We start from the raw sequence: 18738 nt of genomic DNA on the forward strand, positions 1-18738 counted from the left end.
TGGAACTTTCAAAGACATGCATTGATTTGTGGTGTGCGATAGCTAGGCAGGGATATACTGTGCAAAATGAACTGTGCTATATATTGTTCACCGGATGGCATAGAATTGCAAACTCCAGATGAAGATAGTTTGTATAAAATGACAATGCTCATGCTTGAGGCAGAGCAGGATAAACTATTTCCTGTTTTGGACAAAGAAAAGATTCCTGTTGAATTGAAAGAGACAGTGAAAGAAAAAGTGTGGGATTTCACTGGAAAAGATATAGCTAATGAAAGGTGTCGATCCTGTGAAAGTTACAATAAAAGAAGGTGCAAATTACCCAAATATACCTCCGTATTAAATGACTGCAGAAGTAATTGAAGGAATAACTCCAGTGATTGACAAAATGATTGAGCAGGGAATTTTGAGAGAAATAGAGAGCAGTCCTTGCAATTCACCAATTATGGGATTGAAATAGCCAAACGGAACTTTTAGAATTGTCCAAGACCTGAGAAAGGTTAATAAAATTGCTGTCCCATGTTGTCCGATTGTTCCGAATCCAGCAGTGATTTTGTACCAGATACCTCATGATGCAGAATGGTACACTGTGATTGATCTGTGCAATGAGTTCTTTACTGATCCGTTGCATCCAGAAAGCCAACCAATTTTTGCGTTCCGTTTCCAGAATCGTATCCTAGCATGGTGTAGAATTTCACAAGGGTACACTGAGAGTCCATCGATTTTTAATCAGCTAATAAAGAAATCGTTAGAGAATCTGAGCATGCCTGGAGAGTCTGTGTTTGATTTGATTTGATTTGATTATTGAATTTATAGAGCGCGCGAATGCCCGAGGGCGTCTTGGCGCTAGTTAGTTCAGTACATTGATGATCTTTTGGTTGCGTCAAAAACAAAGGATGCATGTATAACTGATACTGTGGCGTTGTTAAATCATTTGGCTAAAGAGGGACATAAAGTGCCTCCATCAAAATTGCAGTCTTGTCAAAATGAAGTACAATACTTAGGTCACAAGATTGCTAAAGGAATCAGACAGGTCTCAATTGAGAGAATCAAAATGATACAAGGAATGCAGCCACCTAAAACTCAAAGACAAGTGAGAATGTTTTTGGGAAGGCTAGGGTATTGCAGACAGTGGGTAAGTGGATTTTCATTGATTGCAAAACCATTACAAAAATTGACAAAAGCAGACATCAGAGACCCTATTGTTCTGACCAAAACAGAGATCGAAGCATTTGAACATCTGAAAACTAAACTGTGTGAAGCACCAGCTTTAGGAATGCCTGATTATGAGAAAGAATTTGAACTGTACTGCAGTAAGCGAGAAGGATGTGCTTTGTCAGTATTGGTCCAGAGACATGGAAATTTGAGAAAACCAATTGCGTATTTCTCAGCTGTTTTGGACCCTGTTACAAAAGCTTTGCCAGGTTGTCTGAAAGCAGTAGCAGCAACCAGTGTAAGTCTGGAGCAGAGTGAGGGAATAGTGATGGGATTTCCTGTGAGAGTATATGTACCTCATTCTGTGGAGATTCTTCTTACTAGAGCAAAGACACAGTATATGACTAACATCAGAATGACCCGTTATGAGAAAATAATCTTGGGAGCTAAGAATGTGACCATTACCAGATGTGTGAATGTCAATCCATCAACATTGTTACCTGACACCATTGAGGCAGAAGTGAAAGGTGAGCTTGATCACAAGTGTTTGGATGTTCTGGAGTATTGCACAAAGCCTCGACCAGACATTAGAGATGAACCTTTACCTGAATCAGATTTTGTAATGTTTGTGGATGGATCATGCTTGAGAACAGAGAGTGGTGTTTTAAGTGCTGCATATGCCGTCTGTACAGTGGCAGAAGTGCTGGAAGCATCTTGTTTGAAAGGAATTCATTCTACTCAAGTGCCGGAGTTGATTGCTTTGATACGAGCATGTGAACTGGGAAAAGAGGTGAAAGTAACTATAGTGACTGACAGTCAATATGGTTATGGAGTTGTACACGATTATGGGCAGCTTTGGTCCCAAAGAGGTTATTTGACTTCTGCAGGAACACCTATTCGAAATGCTGAATTTGTAAAGACACTAATAGATGTGATACAGCTACCTGAAAAAATAGCAGTGGTGAAGTGTTCAGCTCATAAAAAGAGTGAGGATTACATTACTCGTGGAAACAATTACGCAGATGCAATTGCAAAGCATTGCACTAAAAATCAAATTTCAATCAATCGAGAGAAGTTAAAAGAACATGTTCCGAGTCCTTTAATGCTAACCATTGTAGTTGAGACTTGGCAGGAAGTGAAACAGATGCAGGATGAGGCAGAAGCAGAGGAAAAGCATATTTGGCTAAAGTCAGGATGCAGACAAAGGGAGGAAGATGAAATCTGAGTTTACAAAGATGAAAGACCAGTAATGCCCGATAGCATGATCTCAGACATGGCCCGAATGTACCATGGCCAAGCCCACATTGGTAGAGATGCTATGATTCGTCTCTTTAGGCAGACTTGGTATAATCCCAAGTTTAGGATGATTGCTGAGAGTTTGTGCCAGAGGTGTTTAGTGTGTTAGCAATTTAATCCTAACAGGAGAACTGTTGTAGGTTTGGGAACCATAGGACGGGAGGGTGGTCCATTTACAAGAGTTCAGATGGATTTTGTTGAACTGCCTCCATGCAACAGACTCAGATATATTCTTGTGATAATCTGTTTGTTCTCTCGATGGGTGGAAGCTTTCCCCACGCAAAGAAACGATGGATTAACTGTTGCTAAATTGTTCTTGCGTGAGATAATACCACGGTTCGGGTTCCCGGTGACGATTGAGTCAGACCGAGGCCCTCATTTTCAAAATGCAGATGATCTTTAAAGCTCTGGACATTCGCCAGAAGCTGCATTGGGCAAATTTGTGTTTAGCAACAGGACTTAAGTGGCCCAATGTCTTGCCCCTTGTCTTAATGACATTAAGAAGCATACCTGACAGGAAAACTGGATTGAGTCCACATGAGATTTTAATGGGCAGGGTGATGAGACAGGCCTATGTACCAGTTGATAAGTTGTTGACAATTAATGATGACATCATACTGGATTACTGCAAAAATCTGTCTGATGTGGTAACTTCTGTGCTCCACCAGGTGGGAACTGAGTCAAATTCCAAAGAGAAAAATCCAGCTCATGATCTAGTCCCTGGAGACTGGGTTCCAGTGAAAGTGCATAACAGGTGAAATTGCTTGGTACCTCGGTGGCAGAGACCACATCAAGTTATCTTGGTCAGTACTACTGCAGTTAAGTGTGCTGGACTGAAAAGGTGAGTTCATGCTAGTCACACCATTTGTGTGCCTGAACCTGAATACCCATACGACGGTGAAAGTACAACTGACTCTGATTCTGAAGCTGAACCAGAAAAGACATCAGATACTGAAGATCGACAAGAACGTCGATATCTGGAAGTATCAGAAGCCAGGGAGATTGTGGAAATACCAGATTCAGAAGATCAATCTGAAGATCGAGGATCGGTAAAGATAGACACCAGTAAAGACACAAAAGAAAGTGACGAGAAAGCTGTGGAAAAGGAGAAAACTAAAAAGCAAGTTGAAAACTCTGAAAGCAGGAACGGAAATCCTGAGACTGGGGAAGAGGAAGTAACTCACGATAAGGATGAGATTCCAAATACCAGTTATGAAAGTGTTCCTAACAGAGTAACAGAAGAGAAAGCTGAGTCTGATGAAGACAAAGACATTGTGAAAATAATAATCAATGATACAGTTGAAGATACTGAAAGTGAAACTGATGACAGTGCAGACGAAATTCCATTAAGAAAAAGTACAAGAAAAAGAGCTTGGAGAGTGGAGCATAACACAGTAGAGCCAAAGACTAAGAAAGTCTGCAAAGGAGACAACTGGCCTAAGGAAACAGGTGAATTGAGATTTAAAATAGTGAACAAAACAAAATAACCAGAAGAACAAGTGAATGAAATTACTAGCCAGAAGGAAACATTGGGAAAGAAAATAGAGACTATTCAAAGGCCAAAAAGAGTAAGACGTCTGAATCAGAGGTATAAATCGCCTGAGTGGACATACATTGTCCTACCACCAATTGTTGAGGTTAATAGCAGTCAAGAAAACCTGTACAACCCAAAGACGATTGGAAAAAGTGAGTAAAGAAGTCAACTTTAGAGAAAGAGATAGGTGCTCAAAGTATATGATATTAAAGTAAAAAGTCTGAAGTCCTTTGAGACGGATATTGTAAATATAGAAGAGGTCGGAGTTGACATAAGGTCGAAGAAACTTGTTAGAAAAACTTAACTATAGTATATTTTAGAAAAGGATTGACACAAGGTCGAAGAAAACTTGTCAGTGAACTGAGTAGTGTGCAACTTGTGAGTGACATAAGGTCGGAGAAAAATTGTGTTAGAGAAAAATGGCAATGAATAACCATAAAACGAAATGTTCTAATTTAGAAAACGGTGTAGATGTTGTTCAATATGTATGGGATTGTTGATAGTATTTTGGGTAATTTTAGCTATTGTAATTCCTTACCAAGACAATTTAACAACATTAAAACCAAATGTGAGTTCAAATAAGCCAAGTGAGAAAGAAAAAATTCATGAGACACATGTGTAGAAACCAGAGTTGCATCAAGATAACCTTTTCAAAGTTGTTACTTGAGTACATTAAAACTATGAATGTTTATGATTGTTATGTATGTGTAAAATTGACAGCATCAGTGTCAGAAGGGGTTACCTATCACCACCTTCCTCTTACATATGGAGTAACTTGTAGTGTAATTGCAAGTTTGTTTTATCAGACTGGGAAATTGGAATATCATTATTCCAATGTAGATGAAATATTTGCAAAATTAAAAATTGATGGTACATTGAATAAAAGAAAACCTGCAAAAGAAATGGGAGAATATTTCTTAGAATTAGATGAGTTGACACATGAGTATGCTTTTAACAATAACTTGACCTGCAAAATGAGGATTGAGGAAAAGGCATTTTTAAACATGGTTGAGGAAAGAAGTATTGCATACAAACGAAATGAGAAAATGAAACATGTGAAATCTAAATACTTTACATTTGATGATGAGAATATTGAGGATAAAAATGTGAATGTAGCAATTAATATAGATGCTCCAATGTTAGGACAATTTTGTATTAGAAGAGACAATTCAATGTATGACAATTATTTTGTGGGCGCAAGTCAATGCAAAGACACCTATAGAATTACAGGAGGTTGGGGGTTTAAAGGAGGAGATGATCCTGTTTTTCCTGGAATTTATTTTATTTGTGGAAATAGAGCTTATTATAGGTTACCAGACCATTGGTATGGGACATGTTATGTGGGTTTGGTCTTTCCTAAAATTATCCATGTAGATAGAGGTACTAATGGAAAGCATGAGATAGGTAAAGTCAAAAAAGAAGAGAGAGTGTGTTAGAAATAATAGGTGATGTATTTGGAGCACTGATACCAGCAGTGGGAATTTCGTTTAATGCAAATAGAATAAGAAATTTGTCTACAATAGTTGATCGATTATCAACAGACACAGCAGGAGGATTCCTGATGGTTAATACTGAAATGGTTGCTATGAGAGCTATGGTTATGCAAAATCGACTTGCCCTTGATATAATTTTAGCAAAAGAGGGAGGAGTCTGTGGGATTTTGAAGGTGCAACATTGTTGTACTTATATCCCAGATAAAAGTGAGAATATTGAAAAGTATATTATAAATATTACAGATTTGCATAAAGAAATTGAATCACTGGAGGTTGAAGGTGTCCTTGAAAGGCTAGGTAAAAGTTTCTCAGCAATTAAGCATTGGTTCCAAGAAATAGGTAGTTCGTTTATAGGTAAAATACTAATACCGATAACAATCTTAGTGATAGTAATTTTATGCTGTATATACAAAGGTAGAAGAGATTATAGAAAGTCAATAAGAAAAAGGAATGAAGAGCAACAGGCAGGATAAGAGAAAAAAATGAAATAGAAATGGAAGAGATAAGAGAAAAGATTTTCAAAGACTCAAAGGAGAAAGATACTAAAGTGTAGATGATACTAAACTGAAGAATTTGAAACATGTTCTGCTAAATTTATCAACATTTTGAGAGATGTTTGGTGATACAATCACCAGATGAGGGAATTGATGGAGCAAGGTGGCAAGACAAAATTTTGTGTACCCCTGGTAAAGTCAATGTTCCATAACGTTAATATTTACTAATGGTATGTTGTGTTAAAATTAATCAACCATAGAGTAAGTTGCATACATTTTTACATATGGGAATACGAATTTTGCCTGCTTGATGCCATAAAATTAACTAATATGTGTTGTTATCGTGTTGTGAATTAATGCACAGCTTAAATATAAACAAACGCAGCTTAAATGTGCTTATTGTACACGTTTAGTGCTAGAAAAGTCGTCGGATATGTAAGTATAAAGCGCATTTATGTAGCTTATTTGCTAGGTAACAACTAATGGGGAAACATTAGAATGGTGGGAGGTAAACAGAAGGGTTTTGGTTCCATATTTAACATGAATTTGTGTTTGTTTCTATGATAGTTCCAAAAAGTGGCCTCTGAGGCCTGTCAGAAAATGACTGCTCGGGTAAACTGTGAGCAAGTGCTGGACAGCGCAGGCGCGCCTAAAGCCTGCAAGTCAGAGTGAACCTCCTCTGCTCGGGGAGGTTCAAGGCTACCATGCCCCGGAACCTAGGATGGGTGCCAAACATGCACGTTCAAATGTTCTGATCCTGGGAAAAAGTCCTGAAGTTGAGAGTGAAGGAAGTGACTAGGCCATGGACTGTCCTAAACAAAACCCCTTTATTTTTCTGCTGAATCATTGTGAAGATGATGTTGTAATGGTGAGAAGATGCTCACCCACCCCAAATTGTCCAATCAGAACCCGAATTGGTAATGTTAGATACTTTTTAGATAGATTAAGTTAGGAAATTAGTGTATAAAAACCCCTGGTTTTGCTTAAGAAGCGTCGCTCTTTCGATTTCCTCTCAAAGTGCTGCTGGACCGAAGATCGATTCTTAGATGTAAGAGACTCTTAACCTTTTTCTCCTTGTTTTCTTTTCAGGATATAGGGATTAGAGAGGGCGTTAGTTAGGGATGTTAGGAGAGAATGAATTTGGAACTATCTGTTCTTTGCTAAACTTTTAACTGATTTCTTAATAAGCGACTTTTTCCGAGCTCTAAATAAAATGATCATTTTGAAATAAAGTTTAAGATTTTTACTGAATAAAGAATTAATCAATGCCTAAATGTCAAACATATTAAAGTTCTGCTTTAATAAAGTTGGGATAATGGAATTTTAAAGCTGGTCTTGTGATTTTTTATACGCCTAATTTTCTTTCTAGCAGATCCATTGCCACTATGTTGGTGTGTCTGAATAAAATTCAAGTTTGATTAAACCATGGTAAAATGTATAAACTGTAGGTGTAAATAGTAACTGATTAAATAGGTTTTAGAAACTCCGCCAAATGTTACAGCATTTCTCCATTGTGATTCACCAAAAGCCTTGAGGCCAAGTTAAAGTGAATAGAGTAAAAGTGCAGTGTTATGGGCCCCACTGACGAATGGGTGTGTGTTTGAAGGTCTCAGGGAAATGGTGAGTGCTGATTAGAAATGATTTTTTGGAGTTCCGCTGTAGCAGTTATATCTTGGTAGCAGAGAAGTGGTTGCTAAGGAAATTAGCTAGGGTTATGTATAAAGTACTATATAGAATTTGACGTACAAAATTATGACTAACATCTGTTGAGTTCGTATTACGTTTTATGTAGTTCTGAAAAGGCTTCCAAGTGTTGCGTGAAGCTAGTGCCTCTGTCTGCAGGCAGAGGAAGTGTGGCAAGGAAAGTCGCACAGTGCATTGGGCTGTTTAAAAAAAAAAGGAGTATTGTCGTATACTGCGGTGGTATTGTCGCATATCACTGTTTAGGGACATTAGGTGTGAAAGGATAAATGTATAGTGAGGACAGTCTATAAAATTTCAGCCTTCAAGCACAGGGATCATTGCGTATCCTGATTAAAACGTACTGCTGGGAGAGTAATAGAACTTAACCCAAGCTTGATAGAAGGGTAAAGAAGCGGCGTCTACTTTACTAGCGATAGAGGAATTCTGTGGTGGGTTAGATGGAAGCGCTGCCTACTGGCGATACAGAGTTCATGTATATATGAATAGGGTTTTCTGTATGAACGTGTGTAAATGAAATATAATATGCAATACGCGTTCTGGTGAAACTCTGGGATTGTCTCTAAGCAGGTGAAAAAGATCTCTGTATATGCTTTCCTGGAGAAACGAGTTCGTTATTGCCCGATAGAAGGGTAAGGTAGGGTAGTACTACTTTATCGACGAGTCTAAAAATTCTGAGAAGATAAGTGACGCCTACTCCGGTTACAGAATGCTTGTATGATTGAGAAATCTATCACTTTATTAGCGAAACAGGCAAATGGTATTGTTTTGTGTAAGTTACTAACTGATTTTGTAAAATACCTTGTAAATACGGCTTCTTGAAAAAAACCTTGTAAAGGAGGGGTCAGTCGGCGCTGCAGAAGCCGGAGCGCTGGTGACGTCAAAAGTGTCGTGTTGGGATTGGTCCACGTGACCCAGACAGAGTAGGAGCTGATTGGTTCATCACAAAAAGCAGCAAAAGCTATTGGTTAGGCACTATAGTGACGTATCGTGTTCTAATTGGTACATTAGTCTAAACCGCGCTCCGATAGGTTGGTTTTACGGAAACAGCAATAGAATTGTACGCAATCTTTTGAAAGTAGGAGAGTTTACTGAAAATGTCGTTCTACTATTATGATGACGACAAGAAGAGACCTTCATGGTTTAAAAAACTGAAGAACATGCGTGTAAAAGACAAAGAGGTAGTTACGAGAGAGGGAAAAATACTTCCTTCACCGAATACACCTGCTTCTTATATGATATCGAAATATGGTTACCATACGTGTGTTTGGTTGGAGAATTGGGTACGATATACCAAGGACTATGGTGTGTTATCTTTTCCAGAAGGAGGATCTTTTGATTTGACAATTTTGAGAAATTTGAGAGACAAAATGATGAAACTTGAACCGAGACCTAGACCAACTCAATTTGAAGCACTGGTTGAGTGGGAAGATGAGATGCATCAAATGGAGAGTGAGTGGTTAAGTAGGCATCTTAGACCAAGAGGTAAAGGTCGAGATTTATGGGGAGAAACCCATGAGACTAGAATGCGGAGATGGAGGAATGGCAGCATGTGTGATGGCATGTATCCAGTCAGATTGGTAGAAGAATATGAGGGACGGAAATGCACAGAGAAGAAAAAAAATGTTGAATCAGGGAATCAAAGTTATGGCAAAAGTGAATCAGAGGATGCTGTATTAGAAGAAATATTAAATAGGAGACCGCCACCATATCAACCGAGTTCTTTATGGACTACCCCGAATGCTCCAATAGCAGATGAAAGAGTTAGTGAAACGCCAAGACAAACATCAAATTTCTGAAATTTCCCTGAGAGAGTAGAGACAAGATATGTCCCAAGTACACCGATAGGAGAGGCTACAATTTCAGGTACTCCTGTACAAAGTAATGACTCACGCAAAATTGTGCCAAGTGCTGAAAGACGAAATGATGTGCAGCCAGATATTTCTGATTATGAACGTTCTGCACATGAATTGATTCAAAACCTTACTAAAAATATGGAAGCTGTAACTATCCCAGTAACGATAGGACCTGGGATACCAGTAGTTGAAAATCAGAGAATAAAAGAGCCGAGCTTAACAATTCCGTTACAACAGAGTCTGCAGAAAGTAAAAGAGAATATTTATCCTGATTTGTCAGAAATAAGGCGGAATGTAAATGTAAATCCACCAGAATTGACTTTTAATCAAAGTTCATTATGCATATACCCGACAGGAGCAGAATCTGACTCTGCAACCCCAGAGAGAAGTGTAGACAAAATAGATTTAACGCAAACACCTGCAGGACCATCAGATAAAGAATTGAGTCATTGGATTAAAACCTTAAAATTAAAAGAGCAGGAATCAAAAGTGTTGGATGTGGCTAAATTAAAAGTAGATATGGAAGAATTAATAATTGGAAATATTGGAACAGACAGATTAAAAACATACCAGGATGACGAGCTCATGTTTTTATGTAAAAGCATAACATGGAAGGCCAAAACAATGCATGATCAGCTAGAAGAGGTGGCAAGTGAAAATGGCATAGAGTTTTCAAAAATAAAATCGTTGCAGAAGACATATCGAATAGATTTTGCAGAAAGAGACATTGAAAATATGAATACTGCCGGAAGATTAGCTCAAATAAAAGACTTGATTGTGCTGTTGCAAAAATGGGGTGATGTAAGTAAATGGAGGGTTAAGTGGGCAAAGAAGAAAGAAGAGATTAGTGATAACTCAACATTAGCTTTTCCAATTAGGGAAAAAGAGACAGTAGCAGCTGAGTTTCCCATGAGACAGATACCTGGAGGAGGATATGTGCATGTTCCCTGGAGCAGGCAAGACATATTATCATTCACTAATGATTTTCCTAGATTGAGAGAGAAACCAGTTGAATGGTACAGACAGGTAGACAGATTTGTAAAAGTGTCAAAAGTTTTATCGATCAATTTGGATGGATTGTTTGACATAGTAGTGCCAGCAGGACTATGGAAAGAATGTAAAATATCGGTAGATTGGCCCAGAGAAGAGTTTCCCAGACACAAAGCAACAGGAGCTCCATCACCAGATGTAATGAGAAAGTATTTACAAGTGATAATGTGGCTGAAAAATAAAATACCTCCAAAAGAAACTGATTGAGTGAAAATAGACAGGACCACACAAGAACCAAAGGAAACTGTACATTCGTTTTATGAAAGGCTGTTGTTAGTTTTTAAACAGTATAGTGGTTATGAGGAGTTGAATGAAAAGGATATGAGCCATTTTATATACAGATTTGTATATGGTTTGAGACCAGAGATTTCAGACATGATTAGACATCGTATGGTAGGATGGCAGTCGAGCTCAGTAGATAAAGTACTGAGACAAGCAAAATATTGCAGTGAGGAAATTGATGCGAAACAGAAAAAGCTGAAGGAGAAAGCTGTGTGGGCACAAGTGAAGGTAGCGGAGCAACAAGTAGCACAGATGGAGAATAAGATTACAGGGAATCAAATTAACTTTAAAAGTAAACCCAAATTGGTAGGGAATATTGATGAATTGAAAAAGAAAAGGCCATGTTTTAATTGCGGCAAGTTAGGGCATTGGAAACAAGAGTGTAAATGTCCGCCTAGACTTAAAGAAGAAAATAACTCATTGAATTCGCAGGTGCAGTTTGAGGTAAACCAACAGCAACCGCAGCACAGCAGATAGCAAATCGGCAAAGTCAGGTGCCGCAACCGCCACTGCCATACAGTGTAAACCCACAGAGATACAGTGCAGAGACAGGATTCAGCAGAGGTGAACAGGTAAAAAGACCGCAAAGAGTGAATGCGTGTCCTCAGTATTGGTTACAAGAGGAGGATGGCAGTGAGCCGGATGAGAGCTTATGACGGTGCCTGAGAGAGGAAGAAGGGTGTGTACTTGGAGCCACTCTTGAGGTAGATCAGTCAGGTCCATTTGTGAGTGGAAAAGTGAATGATGTGGAAATAACTTTCCTAGTGGACACTGGTGCTACCCGTTGTACTGTCAGATCAGTGGAAGTTCAAAATCTTCCTCTCTCGGGAGAGACCATTCAAGTTGTAGGTGTAGCTAATAGACAGATAAAAACTCCTTTAACAAAACCAGTTGAAATAGAAATTGGAACTTTCAAAGACATGCATTGATTTGTGGTATGCGATAGCTAGGCAGAGATATACTGTGCAAAATGAACTGTGCTATATATTGTTCACCGGATGGCATAGAATTGCAAACTCCAGATGAAGATAGTTTGTATAAAATGACAATGCTCATGATTGAGGCAGAGCAGGATAAACTATTTCCTGTTTTGGACAAAGAAAAGATTCCTGTTTTCATTTCATTTCAAATCTTTATTTCGGCTTTACGCCATAAAAGAACAGTTTAAACATTACAATTGATAAAAGTTATATAAAATACATTCTATATAACTATGCAACACATATTGGAAAACACTTGGAGCATAACAATAAAAATCATATGAGACAGGAGGACACCTCAATAATTCTATGAGCAAATTCAGTTAAATAGTGCTATTTGTGCCAATATGACAAATTCAACTCTTACATCAAAGTCAAGGCTGTCGGGAACTCGATTCACAGCTGATGGCCCAGTTTCTTCCTACAGTAGCAAATAGAAAGTAAAAATCTACTAACACTAAAAACTATCTGTTGTGAAGTGTTTGTAGTCAAAATTCGCAATGCCTGAGGGCAGGACCTTAACCCCAATAATAGGCATATTGGTTTAATCCATCTTTTTCTTTCATGGGCGTAGATAGGACAGAAGAAAAGAATGTGCAGCTCATTCTCTGTTTGATTATTTTCACAAAGTGAGCAAGCTTCGTCCAATACCTCAGCGGATGGATCACGACTCCTTGCCCAACGAGCCAAAGTTGATTTTAATAAAAGATTGCCATATCTAAACTTTAGAAATAGTGTTTTGGCAAGTGGAGGCTCTATTTCGTCCATAAAGGGCTCATATAAAGGTTCGTCCTTAAAGCTTAAGAATTTTGAAACTAATGAGCCATTAGTACAAGTATTTGTGTTTACAATCATATTGGCTATATAGGACCAAAAAGCTTTTTTCAGGGCTAATTTGGGATTGGGTGGTAACAGCTCAGGATGCTCCCAAAAATGTTTCAGGCCTATGATGTTGAGCCAAGTCCTAACATGTGTGAGCCATAGGATTTTTTTGTGACTGTCCAACGCCATAATCTCTATCAGCCCTTCTCTATATGCTTGAAGCTCAGGAACGTGCCACAATCTTACCCAGAGCATAAGCGGTCTAATTAGAACGTGATGATCTGTTCTTTTAAGATCAAGGTCCAATTGCAGAGGTACTAATGGGGTTCCTCGCGGGACTCTTACCAAACTTCGCATAAAGTTGTTATCGTTGATACTAAAGGTCTCCTTGGACCCTGGCCCCCACAGTTCAGCACCATATAGCACTGATGATTGAACCGTAAATTTAAAAAGTTCCATAACTGGACGCACCGCTTTACTGGTGCTTAAGCTTTGCTCTCTAAGTATTGGTTTGACATTCTGAGCATATAGCAATTTGCTTTTTTCCAATTGAGCTTTCCAGGTAAAGTTGCAATCTAGCGTCACCCCTAAATAAGAAAAGTGAGGCACTGATTCCAACTTTATCCCATTTAAAGTTAGACAACCCTTGTCTGGTTTGGTTGGATTAAGGGCGATGTATTTCGTTTTCTTTACGTTAATCTCTAGCCCCTTTTGACTACAATAATCGTTAAAAGTATTCAATAAAGTCTGCAAGCCGTTTTTTGTTTGGGATATCAGAATAGTATCGTCAGATAACAATAGAGATGCTACCCTCTCGCCATTCAATTTAGGTGCATCATTTTTGCATCTTTCTAAATATGAGGGAATATCATTCACGAAAATAGAGAAAAGAGTGGGGGCCAGGACGCATCCTTGGCGAACTCCACGCTCAATTGGAATTTTCCGTGATAATTCGCCATTTTGTCCCCATCTAATTCTCGCAAAGTTCCCATCGTGTAATTTTATAATCTGTGCTACTATATTGTTTGGCATACCCGCTGCACTCAACGACTTCCCCAGAAGATCACGTGGGACCAGATCAAATGCTGCCCTTAAATCAACAAAGGCAACATATAAGTGGGCCTTCTTTATCTTTACGTACTTCCAATAGAGGCAGCAGAATCTAAAGCACTGATCTATAGTGCTGACTTTTGTTCTGAACCCGGCTTGAAATTTAGTCGAAAATAAGTTTTCATCCAACCAATTACTCACTCTTACTAAAATATGACGTGAGTAAGTTTTCTGAAGGATGTCCATTAAGCTTATCGGACGATAATTACAGGGATCCTTCCTGTCTCCTTTTTTATATATTAAAACAATTTCAGCTCCTTTCCAGCTTTCAGGAAAATCTAAGCTTTGAGACAGTTTGTTGCATAGATGATTGATGTATGGTGCCCATATTTTCAAGTCATGCTTGTAAAGATCCCCGGGGATTTTATCCAAACCTGGGGCTTTCCCAGTTTTTACTTGGCTTATAGCCAGCTCTGTTTCTCCCAGGGTAAAAACAAGCGGATCTGCTGGAATTTCTAAACTTGCTGCATTGGATGTTTTATAAGGGTCATCATATTTCCTGTACAAATTGGTAAAATGGGTTACCCAGGTTTGCTCGTCTAAAAAAGTATCTTTGACCACCCTACCTACTTTATTCCCATTTGCTATCAACTTCCAGAAGACCACTGTATCGTGTGATTTTGCAGCTGACAACAATTCAGCCCACTTCTCTTCCTCCCACGCAATTTTTGATGTCCTTTGGGCAGTTTTGTAGTTGCTTCTTGCTATTTTTACATCTAATTGCGACCTGGATTTGATAGCATTTAACAGTTCCCTTTTGGACTCTCTACAGGATCTGTCATACCACGGCTTACTGTGAGACAGATTCTGAGTCGTCTGCTGAAGTTTTTTAGGCATTTTGGTTACCAGTAATTTTAATTTTAGAAAGAACTCCTGATGTATGGTCAGAAAAGGAGTTTTTGCTTCCTCCTCTGGAGTTAAACTTAGGTATGTAGCAAAAGTCCCAGCAAAAAGTGAGTATATTTCGCTGAGAATATCGCCACGATCCAAAATAAATGGCCATTTTAGCGATCTCCTGTTATTACTAATATGAATATCATTACCATCTCCAACGCTTTCCTCGGAGGGGAGTGGTAAAAAAGGATCGCTAAATAATACAGCATTTAATGACAAGTTTAATGGAAAGTGGTCACTTTCGGCCCTCTCCATTATTTCAAGATCTATAAGATACGACCAAAGGGGGATAGAAACCATCACAAAATCCAAGTTACTCCTATATGTATTCCTACCAAAGGTTGGTTTTTTTAAGGTGTCAGACGGTAACCGACCGTTACAAGCCCTAAGGTGATGCTCTGTACATAATTTGATCAGTTGGAGAGCCAGAGTGGAACATTTCACCGATTTGATGTTCCCGAGGAGGGGGATGTTATTTGCCTGATCTTCCTCCTTGAAAATCTCACTTATACCCAAAACAAGTTCGTAGTTACAATTCAGATCCCCAGCCAAGATGACAAAATCCTCCCCAGGGTCCAACCCTCTCAGAAAGCAATCCAATTTAAGAACAGTCGGAGATTCCTTTGATGAGGGGGTTGGCCTATTATAAATATTTATTAGGAATAATTTATTCCCATTGGAGGTTGTTATTTTTAATGCTAGGATATCTAAAGAATTTGTGTCTATCACCTCAATGTTAACCCTTAGGTTGATTTTTGCCCAGATCAAGAGACCCCCAGATGACCTACCACTCCTAGATGGGATTGCTCCAATACCAAAAGTCTTGTAGCCCACCCTATGGGGAGTATCAACTGCCCATGTCTCCTGAAGTAAGCAAAAGTCAAAAGATTCCATAAAAACAGCCCACTCAGGATCCCTCAAATTGCTGGCAACCCCGGCTACATTTCAACTAACCAGCTTAACCGTAGCCCCTAGTACAGAAGACATAACAGTGTTAACCCTTGGCATCTCATCACCAGCATATATCACTTGTTCGGTTGCCAAGGGTATTCCCTCAGAAGGTAAGTGTCTTAAAGTACATGTTGGTTCTAACAGTTCTTCAGGAATGTTATCGTTACATATTACATTTTCTGCCAGAGATCGAAGTACAGCAGTTGGCAATACATTACACTCAGTTACAACTCCCATAGCAGTGAGGTTCCTTATGTCTCTTCCCTCATCCCCCCCACTCAAAAAACTTCAATCGCAGTTATCAAGACCACTGAAAACATCAAATCGATTTGACGTTTCAAGTGGTGTGAAGGGTTTTAGATAATCCATCTTCTATCTTGAGCGTTTTGGAAGTTTTGATGTCTAACTGGGACAAAGTTCCATCCCAAGGGGTCTGGGGCTGTTACAGGGCAAGGGACACAAGACATATTTCTCATATTCTGTTGAATCGGGGGGCACTGAGCATATTGACTACTCCCAACATTCTGTACAATTGAATAATTAGGTGGCTGGGTTTGGGTTATACAGTGAGAAGGGGGAAACTGAGATGGGAACACCACTGACCTTGGATAGAAATACGTTAGAGGTCTTGGGATTATAGTATTATTAGAGTTGCCCATCTGCCAATTCAATATAAAGTGAACAGCATTTGGATCCCTGAAATTAACAACCACTATGTCACCTTCGATATCTTTAGTTCTGCCTCCCAACCATTCGAGGCGTCTGACATGAACTATTTCCCCATTGATATAATTTGCAATAGGCCTATGTGTTCTCAACCAATGCGTTATTTTGTATTTTAGTTGGAAAAAACCCTCCCTCTTATTTTGTTCAAGGACCGGCACACCTGTTAGGACTACCACATAGGGTAATGCCTCTGGTGGAAGTTCAGGCAACGGAACTCTTTTTGGTTTCCCCCAGGTGCGTCTACTTTCCCTCGCCTCCCTTGTTAAATCTGACAAACCTAAATTGGTTGCATTACCAGTACTTTTAGATGTATTACCACTGGTTTTACTAACAACAGTACCCAGCAGTTGATCACCAGTTTTGGCTTGAGATGGTTTAGTAGCTGCATGGTGATGAACAATAGCTGATACTGTATTCCCCAAGGATTTGGGTATAGATAAAATTGAGGAAGGAGTAGGAACAACATAAGGAGAAGTAGGTGGAGGAGGATGGACAGTAGATAACAAAACCTGTGATGCACAGTTAGATGTCTGACTGTCTACGTTGTTAACATCTTTATGGCCAACAAGATCTTTTTTGGGCAATGCATTTTCAATTTTAGACAATCTACACTCCACCTCCATTAACCTCTCCAGAATAGATGCAGAGTATGATCTAATCAGATTCTCAATATCAAGTAGGGATACAGGACCCTTATTCTCAACATGAACATCGCCTCTTGCACTAGTATCCATACAGTCCTCCTTATCTACAGATGTGTTCAATGGGAGTGGGGATGCAGGTATGGTATCAATCCTCTCGGAATCAGATTGAACAACACAGGGATTCTTGGCAATTGTGGTCAACTTTTTACCAAAATCAGAACAGCTCAATTTGGGTTGCAATGGATCCCTCCTTTTCCGTCGTTTTTTGTTCGGCGGTGGACCATAAATTTTCCCTGTAGATGGTAATTTTTTAGCCTTATTGCGGGCTGCATGCAATTGTGACAAAGCGTCTCCCTTTGATGACATTAAGCTACTTCCAATAGATGTTACGGACAGATCGATCATATCCGCTCTAGATACGGTTTCTGGTGAAAGGACAGCCGTATTTACATCCAGGAGTATACTATCTAATAAAGGGATCGACTCGTTGACTATTATCCCAGTTGCATTAGCAGGGGGTCCAATCACAGGAGATAAAGGTGGTAAACCGGACCCATTCTTCATACTTTCCACTGAACGTCGGCGGTCTGCCCGCCGCTCCGCCAAAACAATCTCCCTAGAGATATCAGGCGATGATTTGGAGAAGTAACTGTCCAGAGTCCCATTGAGCAACAAACCCTGTTTGTCCTGCACATGCAGCTCAACATTAACAGTTGCCATGTATGAATAACAGGGGTCGGTTAGTATATCAATTGATGAAGGTGATACAATGATTAAATAAATAAACTGTCAGTACCTGTAGACAAATGTAGATAAATGGCTATGCCCAGTCCGGTCTCCTCGGCTCTCGGAGGGTCTCAGAGGGTCCGCCCTTAGTCCGGGCTTTGTCCCGGGATATGTCCCGCACACGCGTCCCGCTAACGCGTTGTGAATCCAAGATACATATGGGGCTGTAATTAGGGGGCGGAGACACGGGAAGAGGCGGCAGGTGTGCTGGCTGTTACACGCACAGCCTGACGAGCCTCGCAGTCCCGTCCTCCTGCAGCCCTTTCACCCTCCAAACAGCTTCTGTGCCCTACGGGGCTCCTGGCAGCAAACGAGCGAGCACAAAACACACAGAGCGCAAAGTCCAACACTCCTTAACGAGCGGCACCCGCGGAGCGGGGGCCGCGAGGAGTTTTCAAGGCTCAGGCAGGGGGGGCGGAGACACGGGAAGAGGCGGCAGGTGTGCTGGCTGTTACACGCACAGCCTGACGAGCCTCGCAGTCCCGTCCTCCTGCAGCCCTTTCACCCTCCAAACAGCTTCTGTGCCCTACGGGGCTCCTGGCAGCAAACGAGCGAGCACAAAACACACAGAGCGCAAAGACCAACACTCCTTAACGAGCGGCACCCGTGGAGCGGGGGCCGCGAGGAGTTTTCAAGGCTCAGGCAGGGGGGGCGGAGACACGGGAAGAGGCGGCAGGTGTGCTGGCTGTTACACGCACAGCCTGACGAGCCTTGCAGTCCCGTCCTCCTGCAGCCCTTTCACCCTCCAAACAGCTTCTGTGCCCTACGGGGCTCCTGGCAGCAAACGAGCGAGCACAAAACACACAGAGCGCAAAGTCCAACACTCCTTAACGAGCGGCTCCCGCGGAGCGGGGGCCGCGAGGAGTTTTCAAGGCTCAGGCAGGGGGGGCGGAGACACGGGAAGAGGCGGCAGGTGTGCTGGCTGTTACACGCACAGCCTGACGAGCCTCGCAGTCCCGTCCTCCTG

This window comes from Lissotriton helveticus, chromosome 10 (genome assembly GCF_964261635.1).
Source record: "Lissotriton helveticus chromosome 10, aLisHel1.1, whole genome shotgun sequence".
Classification (NCBI taxonomy): Eukaryota; Metazoa; Chordata; class Amphibia; order Caudata; family Salamandridae; genus Lissotriton; species Lissotriton helveticus.